General features: G+C 34.6%; 1 long non-coding RNA gene across 2 annotated transcripts; it reads left to right on the forward strand.

Annotated features, from left to right (window-relative positions):
- Window positions 1–16,689: 16,689 nt before the first annotated feature.
- Window positions 16,690–17,361, forward strand: LOC141663804 (uncharacterized). 2 transcript variants are annotated; one of them, XR_012551667.1, is made up of 3 exons: window positions 16,690–16,793; window positions 17,011–17,078; window positions 17,151–17,361. It is a non-coding gene; the product is annotated as an uncharacterized LOC141663804 (long non-coding RNA). The 2 variants fall into 2 exon arrangements; XR_012551666.1 differs by lacking the exon at window positions 16,690–16,793 and having other exon boundaries at window positions 16,888–17,078.
- The last annotated feature ends 267 nt before the right edge of the window (window positions 17,362–17,628 follow it).

Raw genomic sequence — 17,628 nt, forward strand, 5'->3', positions numbered from 1 at the left:
GGTTATGACTATTTTAACCGACCGTTTTGCCTCTTAACCGACCGTTTTTTACGGTCGATTTTTTCCTGTTTTCTTGTAGTGCTAACATGCATGCTTGATTTTCAGTCACCAACATATATGCCCGCGTCTTATCTGGACATCCGAAAGCAACAATACGTCACAGCTCATTAACATCTTGGCCCTGGTTGCATAATTATTATAAAACTTGTTTAGCCAACTTATACTCCTGCTTCTCGCATGATCAACCTTAAACTGAACATTAAATGAAGTTTACCATACTATAAAATCTTCAGGAAATAGAGGTCTAATCTTGAAGCTGGATTTTGAGAAAGTTTTTGACACTGTAAATTGGAAATTTCTCTTCAGAACTATGGAATGCTTAGTTGCGAATATAAAATATAACACTGAGTCGACAAACAAACCTGCGAGAATTCCTTCTTGTAGTCCTCTTCATAACCGATGCAAGATTGTGATTTTCATTAGCTTTTCATTAGCTATGCAAGTTTTAACGGCCCTTTTTAACTTGACATTTGTGCGCCACCGAAGGCAATTATGGTGATACGAGTGATCCGATTCGTTACAATGATAGAGCCTCCAATGGTTGTTAACTTGCTCTTCGCAAATTTCACAATAGAATACTCACTCGTAGAAGAATGGAGGGTGCACTACAAGAAAATAAGGCTAAATACACAACGTGAGGACTCGTCGTATTTGTGCTTTGTCCTACTTGGATAGAATGCAGAACGTATATCAATTGTGAAGAAGTTGTAAGATTCGCATGCATATCCTACTCGATCAACAACCCGAAGTTTACTTATACTAGAAAAGATATTGCATAGCGGACGTTGAACAAGGGAGCGGTTCCTGTGAGATTTATGTTCGGATTTTCTGTGGTGTGCCCATGGGCACACAATAGGAAGTGATGTGTCAAATTTTGGTTGGTTTTTAAATCATAAATGTTGATTGACCCCCGCATTTACACCAATTCCACCAATAGAAACACTCCAAAATCATAAAAATTAGTGCTTAATGTATGCCCATGGTACACACTATACAAACCCTTTATGTTTTATCCGTGTGGGCAAGAATGCACAATCGATATCAATTGTCATGTCACTTAATGAAACTATAGACGAAGGGGTCCATCCGAAGTAGAAGTGAATTATAGGGGTGAAATGGAAATGCTTCTGCAGGGAACACTGGTGGCAGCTTTGTCGCACAGAAGGAGCGGAGAAAGTACAAACGTAATAAGAAGGATGATGAATGATTATCGGCTGAATGCACCCATCACATATCGACACTCGCAAACCTTCCTCTCACAAGTTCATGAGAAAATATTTGAGGCCAAATCTAACGAGTTCATGAGAAATAAATCATATTAATTAGATAGATATCTATTTTAAAGATCAGAATTGAATTTGGATATTCACTATAATTTTACATAAATTTGATGGATTTTTGTCAATTGAATTCAGACATCCATTCAACTATAAGTACACGCCATTTCTCAGAAATATATTAAACCTTAAGATTTGATTGTAATTTCTCTTCAACAATGTGAATCATCAACTTGTAATCTTGTGTACACATATTTCTTTCCAAAGTTCGATTCAGTTACAAACACCTTTGACAACTTACGAGTTACATCAACGAACAAATAAAAATATTGTCATGTCTTACCAGGTCCTCGGTTCGACCCTCTCTCACCCCGAAAAATTCTTAGAACGGATACTCATTTGTAAGGTTATAATTCATATTAGTCAAAAAAATGCTGTCAGGTATCTTCTTTTTCTTTTCCTGTCCTGTTGATGAACTCATAAAGGAATGTTCTTACTGGCTGCACAGTAAGTCCATTCACTGTATGTTATCATTAAACAAAGACGTATTTTGAAAAGGAACATCTATTATCTGATGAGATAATGTGTTCTGCTCATCGAAGAAATTGCCAGTATAAGTTAAAACCGGATCCGTGTCTAGATTCCAAGAAATTTCGGATGGTAAACTTGGAAGAAGATTTTCGGGGTCCGAAATATTATTATTACTGACTGGCATAATGGATGCATCCGGATTCACATTCCACTCTGACCCTGATGGTAACGGGGCAACTGAGCTTGATGTGGTATCCGGATATAAGTCCCATGGTACCTCAGATGGTAACGGTGGCAGAGAAACTTCCTCCTTGATGAGGAGATTGGAGGCCATGTTCATGTTCTGGTTCCAGGAGGAATTTGTTAGAGGCAGAGAAGTCACTGTATGATTGGAAAAAAATATGCGAGTTCTACTCCTCAATGTTCTCGAGTATCTCCAAGGCCAATGACCGCAGAAAATTTTGATAATCGGAGGAAGTGCCTATGTCCTCTGAAAAGAGAGAATTTATATCTACATTCCCGCTTGTCCCATAATAAGTTTCCTGTTGGGGAATGGGATCGATGGATTCATTCTTTTCGGTCTCCAATCCTGACATAGAATTTTAGACATTGGATTCTGGGAAAGGAGGCAAAGAAGGCTCTACCATGTGATCTTCAGAATCTGGAAATGGTGGCAATGGAGAAGGTTGGTCGACTTGGTGAGAATGAATATGGTTATAAATAAAAGCTTCTGGAGAATACAAACCCGATCTCACTTTGGCACATAAGGTTGTCTTGTAGGACTGAGCACGGAACTTTGATGCTCAATTAAGCAAACCATTTGCAACTGGTTACATGTTGCCAGAAACTTAGGTGGTGTTTGGTTCATGGGATTCCAACCCGGTTTACTGGAATGGTAACGAGATTTCAATACAAAAATGTGTTACAATATTCTTATTCCTGTTAATTGGGGTTGAAATCCCATAATTCAAATTGCCCCTTTGTATACAACAAAATAAAAATATTGTGCACGTGTACAAGGCAATTTAAAAGAAGCTGCAAGAGTTTACTATGAAAGGGAATGAAGGAATTGCAGCATAATAAAGCATGAAGAAGGACATAGTTATGCTGCATAATTTAAATGTTTTTGATTTTGTTATGCACTAACGGGCAGTTTGAATTATGAGATTTCAACCCGGTTAACGGGAATGTGAATAAGGTTCTAACACACACTTGCGGCTTGTGGGAGAGGTCTTTTAAGTTGTAGGTTTCGACATATCATTAATAGGATATATAATCACCAGAAAAGCATTATAATTGTTGCTTCTGTAATTATAGCTTCTGTATTTTCTTGATCTCTGATTCTCAAATTTTCGTCTCGAACGACCCTTAATCATATTTCTAGCTAGTGGATCTAACAATCGTAATATTCTCCTCATTGTGATTTCCACTGTGCAGCAAGGGAAGCGTCGTAAAAGGATGATAGTTGCAGGCAACAACATTGTATAGATTGTCTGTTGCATCAAGGCTGATAAAGGGAGAAGAAGCTAGCTTCTTGATAAATAGAAAATGACCATTACATTTGAGTGAAAGTTTCACATTTACCATAAGAAAGAGCAACAGCATAATACTAAATCATACAATAAATAGTCATCTGTTTCCTTCTTGAGATGTAGTTTAATGTGCAATAACACTAAATCTATCTCTTCTTAATTGTATATGAAATAACCAGTTTATGGTATATTACATACCAAACGTACCCAGTATATCCTTCAAAAGCAGGTCAGTACAGCATAATACTAAAACGTAATTTCATATAAAGGATCGACCAACCAACTATCGCAGATATTTATGCTTAACTAACCTGCATGCTTGATTATCAGTCATCAACATATAAGCTCGCGTCTTATCTGGACATCCGAAAAGCAACAATACGTCACAGCTCATTAACATATTGGCCCTGGTTGCATAATTAATATAAAACTTATTTAGCCAACTTATACTCCTGCTTCTCGCATGATCGGCCTTAAACTGAACATTAAATGAAGTTTACCATACTATAAAATCTTCAGGAAATAGAGGTCTAATCTTGAAGCTGGATTTTGAGAAAGTTTTTGACACTGTAAATTGGAAATTTCTCTTCAGAACTATGGAATGCTTAGGTTTGGGTTGCAAGTGGATTAAATGGATGAAAGACTTATTTAAGTCAATTAAGATTTCAGTGTTAGTAAATGAGAGTCCTTCTAAGGAATTCAGTATTTCAAATGGGCTTAGGTAGGGAGATCCTTTGTCTCCAATGCTATTCAATATGGCTGGGGAAGTACTTAGTAAAATGTTAATTAAAGCAAATAAGTTGGGATCGTTTGAGGTACTGCTATTTGGGAAAGAAGGTAGGATTGTTTCTCATTTACAGTTTATTGATGACACAATTGTGTTATTAAATGGTAGTTTGAAATCGGTCTCTGGTGTTAAAAGAGTGTTGCAGTGCTTTCAGCTGCTCTCTAGTTTAAAGATAAATTTTCAGAAAAGCAAACTATATTCTTGTCATTTATCAGGAGAGGAGTTGGATTTATTTGCTGATAAGCTTGGATGCAAGGTTGGGCGCTGACCTCTAACATACCTGGGGCAGCCAAATTGGTTAAGCCCTAGGAAGTTCATATTTTGGAAACCTTTGATTAATAAATTTCAGTATAAGTTGGCTAGCTGGAAAAGGGATAGTCTGAAATAAGCTGGAAGGTTGTCTTTGATTAAGTCTACTTTGGATAGTCTTCCAATTTATTGGTTTTCTCTGCACAAGGTTCATGTTGGAGTTTGCAAGCAGCTAGAAAAGATCAGAAGAGACTTTTTTTGGGGTAATGTTTCTGAGGAGGGAGGGATTTATGTCACCTCAAACCCTGGAGTTTGTTATGTAAGCCCAAGAAGTTAGGTTGTTTAGGCCTTAGTATGCTTCAGTAGAGAAATTTAGTACTTCTGTGTAAGTGGTGGTTTAGGTGGCAGACTGATAGGAATGCTAGCTGGAATGTTTGACTAAGGGAAAAGTATGATTGTGTTAAATGGAAAGATTTGGATAAACTGAACAGTTCAAAGTCTTATTCAATCATAGTGCAAGATGTACTAAAAGCAGTTGCCAAGTTATCTAATTTAGGTTTATTGGGTCCAGGTAGCCTAAATAAGAGGTGTTTGATGGTGAATCTGCATTGTTCTGGGAAGATTTATGGTATCAAGATAAGACATTGTTGGAGAAATTTAATAGACTCTATAGTATTTCTGAGTTAAAACACAAGGAAATTAGAGTTTTCAAGGTTATATGGGATTTCTATAACAGGGAGGGTGAAGTCTTCTAGATTAGGAAATTAAGAAATTGGGAATTGGATGAGTTGTTGGAGTTAGGTAAGATTATGGATTCTATTCAGTTGATTAGTAAAAAATATGTGTTAATCTGGGTTCCTTTGGGTAACAAGTTTAATTGTAAAGCAGCGTATGATATGATTAATGAAGGAGTGATCTCTACTAATAAATTATGTGAAGTTATTTGGAAATGTAAGGTACCTGAATCAGTTAAGTTGTTTTTATGGAAAGTTCATTCCCACATAGTTCCAACTAAGGTATGGTTGGCTGATTGAATCAGTAATTTTGAAGGCTCCAAGCTTTGTTTGTTTTGTGCTTTGGAAGATGAATCTTTTGATCATCTGTTCTGGAAATGCACTCTTTCAAGAAAAGTATGGGTCTTTGTTCTTAGTTGGTGGGGTATAACTTCAAAAGTATATATAGAGGATTTGGAATCTATGTGGAGATCCAGAACTTTGTTCCCTCAAGCTAATATTGAGCAAGTTTGGACCACTGTTCTTGTGTCGACAATTTGGACTATTTGGCTGCATAGAAATAAGTGTCTTTTCTATAACAGCTTCCTGAACTTAAATCAAGTGTGCTTCCTGGTCCAAAGCAGAGCTCTGGAATGAAATTTAGCAAATGGGATTCTAAGTAAGCAGAGAACTCAATGGTGGACTAGCAATCCAGTTGGTGTTGTCACTGCAAGTGAGAAAGACTTTTGGTGGAATATAATTTATAGTGAGAATTTTGATATTATTGCTTTCATTGATGGCTGTTTAAGAAAAGATTCAAAGGGTGGAATGGTAGAAGGCATTGGTGGAGTTATTCAGTCAGTAATGGGGGAAGCATTGATGCAATTTGTTGGTCCCTCAGCAGCTACTAATGTTTTTGAAGTGGAATATTTTGCTTTGGAAACTTTGCTCAAGATTTTGAAGGATAGTAGTTGGAGGCAAAATCATATACTAGTTCTTATAGACAATGAGTTGTTGGTTAATCAGACTGATATAGCTGCTCTTCTAGATAGGTTATGGAATTGTAAGATTTTAACAGTTCAGTTGAAGCATATCAACAGAGAATGGAATGGAGTGGCAGATGCAAATGCAAGAAGGGGTGCTTTTTTAAAAAGGTTGGAGATAACTGGAGTCCGAAGTTAATTTGTTTTGTCATGAATGCAAATTTAAAGGGTAATAAATTTAGAAGTGTGGCATTTATATTGGGATGTGAGCTTATTTAGTAAGATTATAGATATAGAATTTTACAGGGCTTTAGGAGTAATTACTGTTTTTATAGGGTCATTATGTTAACTTTTGCTAATGGAAAAGTTATCAGATTCTTCTAGGGAGTTTAAACGTTTGTTTGGGGAGATGAATTAAGTCTTTGGGGGCTTTTATGACAGCACTTAGGGGGCTCTTTAGTAGTCATATATATACTAGTGTACTGCATGCAGATTGTTTTAACATCACTAAGTCTTTTCAGTTACTTAAAAAGCAAGAGAGAGTTAGTTTTTTTCTTATTAGACTTTAAATGTATATACGTTTTTTATATACATTAACTACAAATCACTATATACAATTACATCATATTTTTCATTCTATATCTATTTGTAAAATACCATAGCATTAGAATTATTATATTAATCCTTATTCTAATACTATTAATTCTATTTTTATCAACGATTCAGAGTTTCTCATATAAATTTTTATTATCATTTTATTTAACTAAATTAAAAGAATATCTGAATCATATATAAATACATTATTTTTTTTATTCTACATATAAATTATGGTAGAGAAAAAGTGTTTGTTTTAGTATAGATTAATATAAATTAGTGATATGGTGAAATCCCTAAATAACTATATTTAAATAACCATTACCCAAAATACCCATCAAAATTTTAAGTTGACCAAAATAACAACTTGATGCTCCATACGAGTATTAGGATGATACTCCTTTTCCCCGTGGAGTATCATGCCGATACTCCTTGCACGAGGAAAGGACCGATGTAAAATATCACTAATCGATTAAGTTCAAGTATTGCACATCAAACTAGAATAAACAAAACACTGTTCACGATTTTGCACAAAAAATGGCAATGCCAAACTGCATTTTGCAATTCTGAACTGCACTCGGCAACCATTAGGTCTTGTAAAACAGTTATTATTTCTTTTATAAACGGACAATTATATTAGTATATAAGTGGTGCGATGACACAGTTATTTTCATTATTATATATTATAAAATATAATTTTAATATATTTTTTTAGGATTCGAACCTTATATCCCTAATATAATAATTTTACAATGAAATACGGTTATTTTTATCATTATATATTTAAAATTATAATTTTAATATATTGTTGGTAGGAATAATTTTTAAGATTATATTAAACGGTTCTCATCAGTTTGATGCGACGGCTCTGGATTGAGTGATCAATAACCAACAACAAAACTTTTAATATTTCGTTTTTAATATAATTGTATAATATAAATTAGTATATGTAGAAGCGCTAATAAAGCAACTTCAAACTAAAGCCCACCGGACTAACTTAGAAATCAGTTTGCAACTGCAAAAGCAAAAGCCCAAAAGGTAGTATTTTTATGGCTGAGTAATGCCAAACACACTACAAAAAATTGTTATAAAATGATAATAGTTTGATTTCTGAAGATGGAATAGAATACAGTTTATGGAAGTTCTCAAACCTGTAATACTTTAACTTGTTACTGGTCATGACACACTTGTGGCAGAGCAGAAATCCACAAGCTTGACTTTCTAAAAAGAAACTATATCTGTAGCCCTTGTTACATGCTCGACAAACAAACCTGCGAGAATTCCTTCTTGTAGTCCTCTTCATAACCAGTGCAAGGGTGTGATTTTCATTATCTATGCAAGTTTTAACGGCCCTTTTTAACTTGACAGTTGTGTGCCACTGGAGGCAATTATGGTGATACGAGTGATCCGATTCGTCACAATGATAGAGCCACCATTGGTTGTTAACTTGCTCTGCAAATTTCACAGTAGAATACTCCCTCGTAGAAGAATGGAGGGTGCACTACAAGAAAATAAGGCTAAATACACAACGTGAGAACTTGTCGTATTTGTGCTTTGTCCTACTTGGATAGAATGCATAATGTATATCAATTGTGAAGAAGTTGCAAGATTTGCATGCATATCCCACTCGATCAACAACCCGAAGCTTACTTACACTAGAAAAGATACTGGATAGCGGACGTTGAACAAGGGAGGGGTGCGTGGGAGATATATGTTCGGATTTTTTGTGGTGTGCCCATGGGCACACAATAGGAAGTGATTTGTTGGTTGATTTTTAAATCATGAATGTTGATTGACCTCCTATATTTACACTAATTCCACCAATAGAAACACTCCAAAATCATAAAAATTAGTGCTTAATGTGTGCACATGGCACACACTATACAGACCCTTTATGTTTTATCCGTGTGGGCAAGAATGCACAATCGATATCAATTGTCATGTCACAAGTCTCACACTGATAGTAGAAGCCATTTGTGTCGCAGCTACAAGCTCCACACTTAGTGAAACTATAGACGAAGGGTTCCATCCTCCGAAGTAGAAGTGAATAATGGGGTGAAATGGAAATGCTTCTGCAGGGAACACTGGTGGCAGCTTTGTCGCACAGAAGGAGCGGAGAAAGTACAAACGTAATAAGAAGCATGATGAATGGTTATCGGCTGAATGCACCCATCATATATCAAGACTCTTCCATCATCACTATCTTCAATATCACACTCTTCTAGCATTGTCGTCTGTCGACACTCGCAAACCTTCCTCTCACAAGTTCATGAGAAAATAATTGAGGCCAAATCTGACGAGTTCATGAGAAATAAATCATATTAATTAGATAGATATTTATTTTAAAGATCAGAATTGAATTTGGATATTCGCTATAATTTTACATAAATTTGATAGATTTTTGTCAATCGAAATCAGACATCCATTCAACTATAAGTACACACCATTTCTTAGAAGGAAAATGCTAAAGATCCCAAATATTTTCTCCAAATTTTCCCCAAATGCTGATGTGTCAAGCTTGTAGCTTGTAAGTTTCCTAATAATAATATGGACCACACGTACATAAATATGCGCCCCCAAATCAAAATTTGCCACATGTATGCCAAATCATTTGTTATAAAATTTGGGGTATAAATTTGGGACACCTAGCACTACTCTTCTTAGAAATATATTAAACCGTAAAATTTGATTATATGTTTCTCTTCAACAATGTGAATCAACTTGTATACACATGTTTCTTTCCAAGGTTCGATTCAGTTACAAACACTTTTGACAACTTACAAGTTACATCAACGAACAAATAAAAATACAGTCATGTCGTACCAGGTGGTGGGTTCGACCCTCTCTTACCCCGAGAAATTTTTAGAACAGATACTCATTTGTAAGGCTATAATCCATATTTGTCAAAAAATGCAGTCATGTATCTTCTTTTTCTTTTCCTGTCCTGTTCATGAAGTCATAAAGGAATGTTCTTACTGGCTGCACAGTAAGTCCATTCACTGCATGTTAGCATGAAACAAAGACGGATTTTGAAAAGCAACATCTATTATCTGATCAGATAATGTGTTCTGCTCATCGAAGAAATTGCCAGTATAAGTTGAAACAGGATCCGTGTCTAGATTCCAAGAAATTTCGGACGGTAAACTTGGAAGAAGATTTTCGGGGTCCGGAATATTATTGTTACTGACTGGCATAATGGATGCATCCGGATTCACATTCCACTCGGACCCTGATGGTAACGGGGGAACTGAGCTTGATGTGGTGGTATCCGGATACAAGTCCCATGGTACCTCGGATGTGATCTTCAGAATCTAGAATGGGCGGCAATGGAGAAGGTTGGGCAAAAATCGAAGGAAGTGCCTTTGTTGAATAATTTCTTGTCGAAACAACACTGTCCAAGCCGCCAAACGAAAGTGATTTTCCATCATCTGCAATTCGTAGTCCCATGAATGCACAATTAGTACTGCTGGAACTTGTTGCATGAAAAACTGTATGGTTACAAACCAATTGCACAGCCTTAGACAGTGAGTTTGTGTGTGAGGGAGTACAGTGAAGACATGTAAGAACTAAAAAATAATAGTAGCAAGTGAGCTTACTGTCTTCCCCTAGTTGTGCAATGGCATCCAAGAATTTTTGATGCATTTTAGTTGTCCAAGTAAATCTTTTTTTCTTCGGAACATTAGATTCATCTTCACCATCGTCGAGTGGTTCACTACAACTCCCTTCAGGTTCTTTCCTTTTTCTGTTGTTCCTTGTCTGAATTGTTTCATCACCTGAAGATGTGTTTGCTCTGTTGCTTGTCTCACTCACATTATTTCCAGCAGTTTCACCGACTGTCATTCCCTCATTTCCACGTTCTTCCATAACCTCTACTCAAATTCTTCCCAAAACATAAAATGCCATAAAAACATAAAAACGCATTTATGTATAACACCGTGACCAAAAATGTTGTAATCGACCGACTAAGAGCGGTCGGAAGTTACCGACCAATTTCATATGCGGTCGGAAAGGACAACATATGCGTATAAATTTGCACGAGAAAAAAAAATATAATCACCACAGAAACAAGTATTCAAATCGAAATCTTAAAATATTTACTGGTTTTCTCGAAAAATGCAATTCTATTTAATCCATAATATATACCAAAGGTGACAGAAAGAATACCTTGATTTCTAAAAAGACAAGATGAATGCAGAAGCTTATACTTTGTTGAAATTGTTTTAGACTAGCTGATGAACTTGACTTGAATACTTGATAAACAATGGAGCATGTGTAATCTATATATAACCTCTGCAAGCGTCTACATTTGGATTTTGTTTACTCTACTGTACCAGATTCTTCAAAATAACCTAAAAGTTGTATAATTTTAAAAAGTTTCCAAATACAAAAGGAGGTTTTTCTTAAAATGCATTATTTTTACAAAACAGTATCTACTGGAATCTGTTTATTCTAGAATCTGCAGGGCTGTAATATTTGATTCGAATATCACAAGTAGCAGAGCAGCAGCTCGTTTTTGTAATTTTATTTTCTTAAAATGATGTTATGTAGTATCCAAAGTTTCATACTAGTTTTTCCAAGTGCTGATTGATAATCTCTTCTTACTAAACCATTTTCAAATCTCTTCTTACAGTGAAGTTTGCATGGTCAGACCACCAGATATTTGGAGCATGGTTGAATAAAATATCGTAACGAAGAAGTTGATGAACTACATTCTAATGTCTGAGTTGAGAAATGTGTGTCTCCAGTCTTTGTTAAACGATCAGCTAATCGAACTGCTCATCTTCTTGCTCTGAGAGGCTCGATTTATACCTGGTCGTAGTGAGTAGTCTGCAGCATGTTAATTTAGTATGCATGCATGTATGATATGTGGATGTAATTATGTACATCAATTTATATGTTATTATTTGAAAATCAGATGAGTGTCAAATCATGCAAATTGTGTTATTCTTGGTGATCATTGGGCTTTAGGCCCATTTTCCTTTACTTTAGAAAATTTGTTTGTTTGTAATATCTGGCCCGCATAGTTTTACACAGTATACTCAGTTTATTTTTGTTAGAAACAATAAGCATGCCTTTTAATTTTTAAGACCCTGACCGCCTGTATGTTGATCTTGAATTTCGAACCCGTCATTGTTCTATTTTTGTGCATAATTTGTAATCTGTTTGCGGTGCATGAATATAATTTGTTAATAGATTAAACAATTAATTATGATTTGCTTATTAAATTTTAGGATTTGTTCGTGCAGTTATTTTGGTATTTAGTGCCGACTTCAAGGTAAGTACTTTTGATTTACTTTTAATTTTTCGAAAAAAAAATGTTTCAATTTTATTTTTGATTTCGTATAAGATATAAGAACTTTGATTTCGAAATTATAAGATATAAGTATTTGTGAAATTTAGAACACAGTCTCTACGTTTTCGAACCCTTTCGTAATTTACGCTATAGTTCCGGAATTAGCCTTAGATATCCTTAGTAGGCGCACAAGTGTGCAACTTTAGATATCAATTAAGGGCGCGTAATTATTGAATTTTAGATGCCGACCACTGGTAAAGTGTGGTATAAAGAATAAAAATAAGAATTAGATGTCGGCTATTGGCAAATTGTGGCCGTAGATCAAGACTGTGGTATTTATAAGAATTATCATTTCGTTCTGTTTTACTCTGTTTCGTTCTGTTTTTACTCTGTTCCGATCTGTTATAAAATCTGCTATATTCTGTTTTAAATTCTTAATTTTAAAATATAAAACTTTGGGTGAGATTTATTTTAGAAAATGTTTTACAAAATTATTATTGATTTCAGAAAAATTGTTTTATTAAAACACTCATTGTTTTTCTGTTTAAGAGTTAGTCAATTTGTACTTGCTGAGTTTTGTAGCTCAGCTCTTTTAATATTTCAGGTTTGGAATTTGGAGCATATTAAGAATAAGGATTGAGAACTATGTGGAGATCTGTGCTGCTTAGTTTCGTGCTATTTGAATTAGAATAAAGACTTTATTTTTAGATAATAAATTTGATTATCTGTTTAGACAATTAATATCGGATTTGTGGAGCTGCATCTCCGTTTTTATGATTTTGATTATTGAGTTTGACCGTTGCTTTGACCTTCGTGATATATTTAAATTATCGAATAAGAGTCTATTTTATTTAAGTTTTGTATTTAGAATTAATAGTCCGGAAAGTCGGGATGTTACAGAACCGTAGTGTTTTATGGCCTCATATTAAACCTTTTGAGGGTACTAGTCATCCAAAGTGCTTCATCCTTGCTTTCGTGAAAAACTGATATCGCGCTGTCAGAGAACTCGAAAGAGGACTTAAAACTACTCATGCTCATGTTGATATTCCAATGTGCATAAATAGGATTTGAGAGGTTGAAGCTGGAAACGTTAATCGAGTCCATTTTCATAGTTGGAATCTCGCTGTATGAGGTCTTTCCCCATACATGGTGTATAAGGAACAAAAGAACATACCAAAAAAGGATGAAAATACTGATGGTGCCTAGAAAATTGAAGCACACACAAATAATTTCATCTCGTATTTTTGTGATGGGTGGTGAGGGCCGCAGGGAAAGATCGTTCGGGGCAACCCGCATGGTCCTAAGTTAATTGTAGCAAAGAATATGTTTATCAGTATCAGTTTTTTATCAGTTGTGACTTGCTGATTGTCTAGGATCCTACTAAAGTTGCAATTCTTTTATTAAAACACTACTGAGTTGCACAAATAACCCCTTCAAGAAAAACGAATTTTTCCTACCGTTCTTTTTCTACCGATTTTCAAGTCAAAAAGTTTTTTTCTACCATTCATGAAATCAGTAGAAAATGCAAAGAATTCACGTTTTAAATAACCTAAACAACATCATTTTGAGCAAAACATTTCTTACCGCGATCCGTGGCCAATTTCGTGTGCAATAATGTGGTAGAACCCGCATGCCACGTTAACGTAATTTTATTTTTTTATAAAATATTTATTTAACAATTTTTTTATTTTAGTTTTACATTTATGAATAGTGATATAGCATACTACCTTTTATAAAAGAAATAACTTTACTCTCCTATTAAGTGTATATAACCTGACCCTTTTGAAATTCTTCTTGAGATTTAATTTTTATCTTTTTTTTCCTACCTATTAATTTTTTTCATTGGAACTGTACAATATTGTTTTTTCAATAACACCATCTGAATCCAACACCTACTTTTGCATGATATATTTTTTTTGTCAAGACTTTTGCATGACATGTTAGATATTATTTCAGCACCAAATCTATGAGGAAAGAAGGAGGGTTTGAGTTGATAAAAAAGCCATTGGGAAACTTGAGAACAAGCATGTTGAACACACATTGCTGCCTATGGTGAATGAAATGAACGTTGTCTCACTGGAAAACATGAGACAGCCAGTATGCACAAGTTTTCAATGGTAAAATATTTTCCTGTTATGTACATTTACAAATATTCAACTTGTTTCACAAGAACTAACAGATTGTTCTTTTTAATTTTTCTAGTATGAGAAGAATGAACTCTGAGAGGAAAAATAGAGGTTTGAAGAAAAAGATGAACGGGAAAACCAATTACATGTTATGAATGCACAACCAAAAAATCAAGGCAAATCGTTGTTGATGATAATGAAGGTCGAAGAGAAAGTGGTTACAAAGATGCGGAAGAACTTGATATAGATTTATAGACTCCTTATTTAGACAATTTTTATGTATTTATTTTTTCTCAGAGTAAGAACTTGTAAATCTTCATTTATGTTATTTTTATTTTAAAGTTGAGGATCATGAATTTTGTAATAACATTTATGATTACATTTGTGCAATGAAAAACATATATTTTAGCTATTATGTCGCATTTCTGATTGTTAAAATGAGTATATATACAAATTGTGTAATATTAAAAAATTGCAAGTGGGCCCCGAACATGAAGCCTTGTTATGTGACCCATTTTTACACCATATTGTACCTTTTTGCAACACAAATTTGGGATGTTGGGATAGGTATATAAAATGTTGATGTTCCAATGTGCATAAATAGGATTTGAGAGGTTGAAGTTGGAAACAGTAATTAAGTCTATTTTCATAGTTGGAATCTCGTCGTATCGGCTCTTTCCAGAAAAAATATATTTAAAAGGAACAAAAAACGAAAACAAAAGTGATGGAAAAGATGAGGCTTACCCGGTTTACTGGAATGGTAACGAGATTGCAATACAAAAATGTGTAAGAACCTTATTCTCATTCCCGTTAACTGGGTTGAAATTCCATAATTCAAATTGCCCCTTTGTATACAACTAAATAAAAATATTGTGTATGTGTACAAGGCAATTTAAAAGAAGCTGCAAGAGTTTATTGTGAAAGGGAATGAAGAAATTGCAGCATAATAAAGCATGAAGAAATCATAGTTATGCTGCATAATAAATCAAAATGTTTTTTGATTTTGTTGTGCACTAACGTGCAATTTGAATTATGAGATTTCAACCCGAGGAATGTGAATAAGGTTCTAACACACACTTGTGGCACAACAAATATATTACCACCATAAATTTTTCAAGAACATAGGCTTGTGGGAGAGCTCTTTTGAGTTGTAGGTTTCGACATATCATTAATTAATAGGAAATATAATCACCAGCAAAGCATTATAATTAATGTAGTTAAGGCCCATCAGAAGTTCTGTAATTGCAGCTTCTGTCTTTTCTTGATCTCTGATTCTCAAATTTTCGTCCCGAACGACCCTTAATCATATTGCTATCTAGTGGATCTAACAATCGTAATATTCTCCTCATTGTGATTTCCACTGTACAGCAAGGGAAGCGTCGTAGATGGATGATAGTTGCAGGCAACAACATTGTACAGATTGTCTCTTGCATCAAGGCTGAAAAAGGGAGAAGAAGCTAGCTTCTTGATAAATAGAAAATGACCATTACATTTGAGTGAAAGTTTCACATTTACCATAAGAAACAACAACATAATACTACATCATACAAATATATAGTCATCTATTTCCTTCTTGAGATGAAAATAGTTTTATTTGCAATAACACTAAATCTATCTTTTCTTAACTGTATATGAAATAACCAGTTTATGGTATACTACATCCCAAACGTACCCAGAGTATATCCCGCAAAAGTAGGGTCTGGGGGGACAAGAATTTGGAAGTAGAGCATAATACTAAAATGTAGTTTCATATAAAGGATCGACCAACCAACTATCACAGATATTTATGTTTAACTAACATGCATGTTTGATTCTCAGTCATCAACATATATGCCCGCGTCTTATTTGGACATCCGAAAAGTAACAATACGTCACAGCTCATTAACATATTGGCCCTGGTTGCATAATTATCATTACAGGCTGTAAAGTTGGAATGTGGAATGGTATGTTTACTACAAATTACTCGGCACATTTGCAAGAGAATAACAGTACACATGTATAACATGTTCACTTTTCTGTAGATTCAATTGATCTGGGAAACTCTCATGCCATACAGTACTACTTCAATTACAAACATCCTATTGTGCTAACGATGAGGAAAATGTATGTTATACATCTTTTTTAGCTTTTCACTTCATTTACTAAAGCAGGTTTTTGAAATTAAAAAAAAAAGGACAAAAGCAGAACTACTCACAATAGAGAAGATCAAGAAGCTAACTGAGGAATCCAATGAGGTTAAATAAATTCTATTTCATCGCATGAAAATCCAAAACATTAACATCTCTCAATGTTATATTACTTATACAGATGAAAGTGATTGTACATGTCAAAATCAATTCCGTGAAGGAAACCAGCAAATGGTTCCTCAATACATGCAACCAGGTCATTGAAAGGACTGATGAATTCTTCATTTGTGCAAGTTGTAACAGAATTGTTCTGCATCCTGACAAGAAGTATGATTAATACTTATCAAATAGTATAGTTTTATTCTCAAAAAATAATACCAAACAGACAGTGTGTTTTTATCTTACAACAGGTTCAGTGTAGAGGTTGAAGCATCTGATGATACAGGTTGCATGAAAATTCTCCTTCACGCTAGGCAAGTGCGTACAATCATCGGGAAAAGAGTGTACAACATACTGACCAAGGTACAAATACTACTTTAAGACGTTCACATCTAGCTAAATATAGTGAATTATGAAATTATGATTAATATACTACAGGATGAGGAAAAAATAACATTCCCACACCGGCTCAAGAAGATTGCAAAGCAAAATTATATAGTGATGCTGCTGATTAAGGATATCAACACCAAAAACAAGATAGATCTTTACTCCGCAACTAACATTTGTTATGGTTTCAAAGTGGAAGAAGAAGAAGAAGAAGATGAAGCTGTTGAAAAGATGGAAATCACAGAAGATGATGCGACAGAGGTAATGTATACATTATAGTACACTTACATTAAGATGAGACTTCAACTTTGTACTAATACAGGTTTAATACAGGCAACAACCTCATCTTGCCATCTCAACAAGATGTCAACACAGACAACAGCAATCTAAAGGAGATGACCTCATGCACTGAAGGAATTCTAAGACATTTTTAAAATATATTTTCACCATATGAATGTATTTTCGGTTAAAAATTTATGTAATTCGCGTAATGTTTAAAACTCAATTGTGGCCGTTATTTAATGACTAATTCTGCATTATTGAATGATATGTAATTTATTTTCGTTTTATAACTATAAGTGCCCTGCACCGCGGGCATAAATACTAGTTAACATATTGGCCCTGGTTGCATAATTATTATAAAACTTGTTTAGCCAACTTATACTCCTGCTTCTCGCATGATCGGCCTTAAACTGAACAATAAATTCAACTGCTTCATGATTATTCGTAATTATGTCCCCAATGGCTCTTACAGTCACATCGCTTACATCTACTGATCCCCCAAAGCCTAGTGCAAAATGAATGTTAGTGT

The sequence above is a fragment of the Apium graveolens genome, chromosome 6, assembly GCF_009905375.1.
Source record: "Apium graveolens cultivar Ventura chromosome 6, ASM990537v1, whole genome shotgun sequence".
Lineage (NCBI taxonomy): Eukaryota > Viridiplantae > Streptophyta > Magnoliopsida > Apiales > Apiaceae > Apium > Apium graveolens.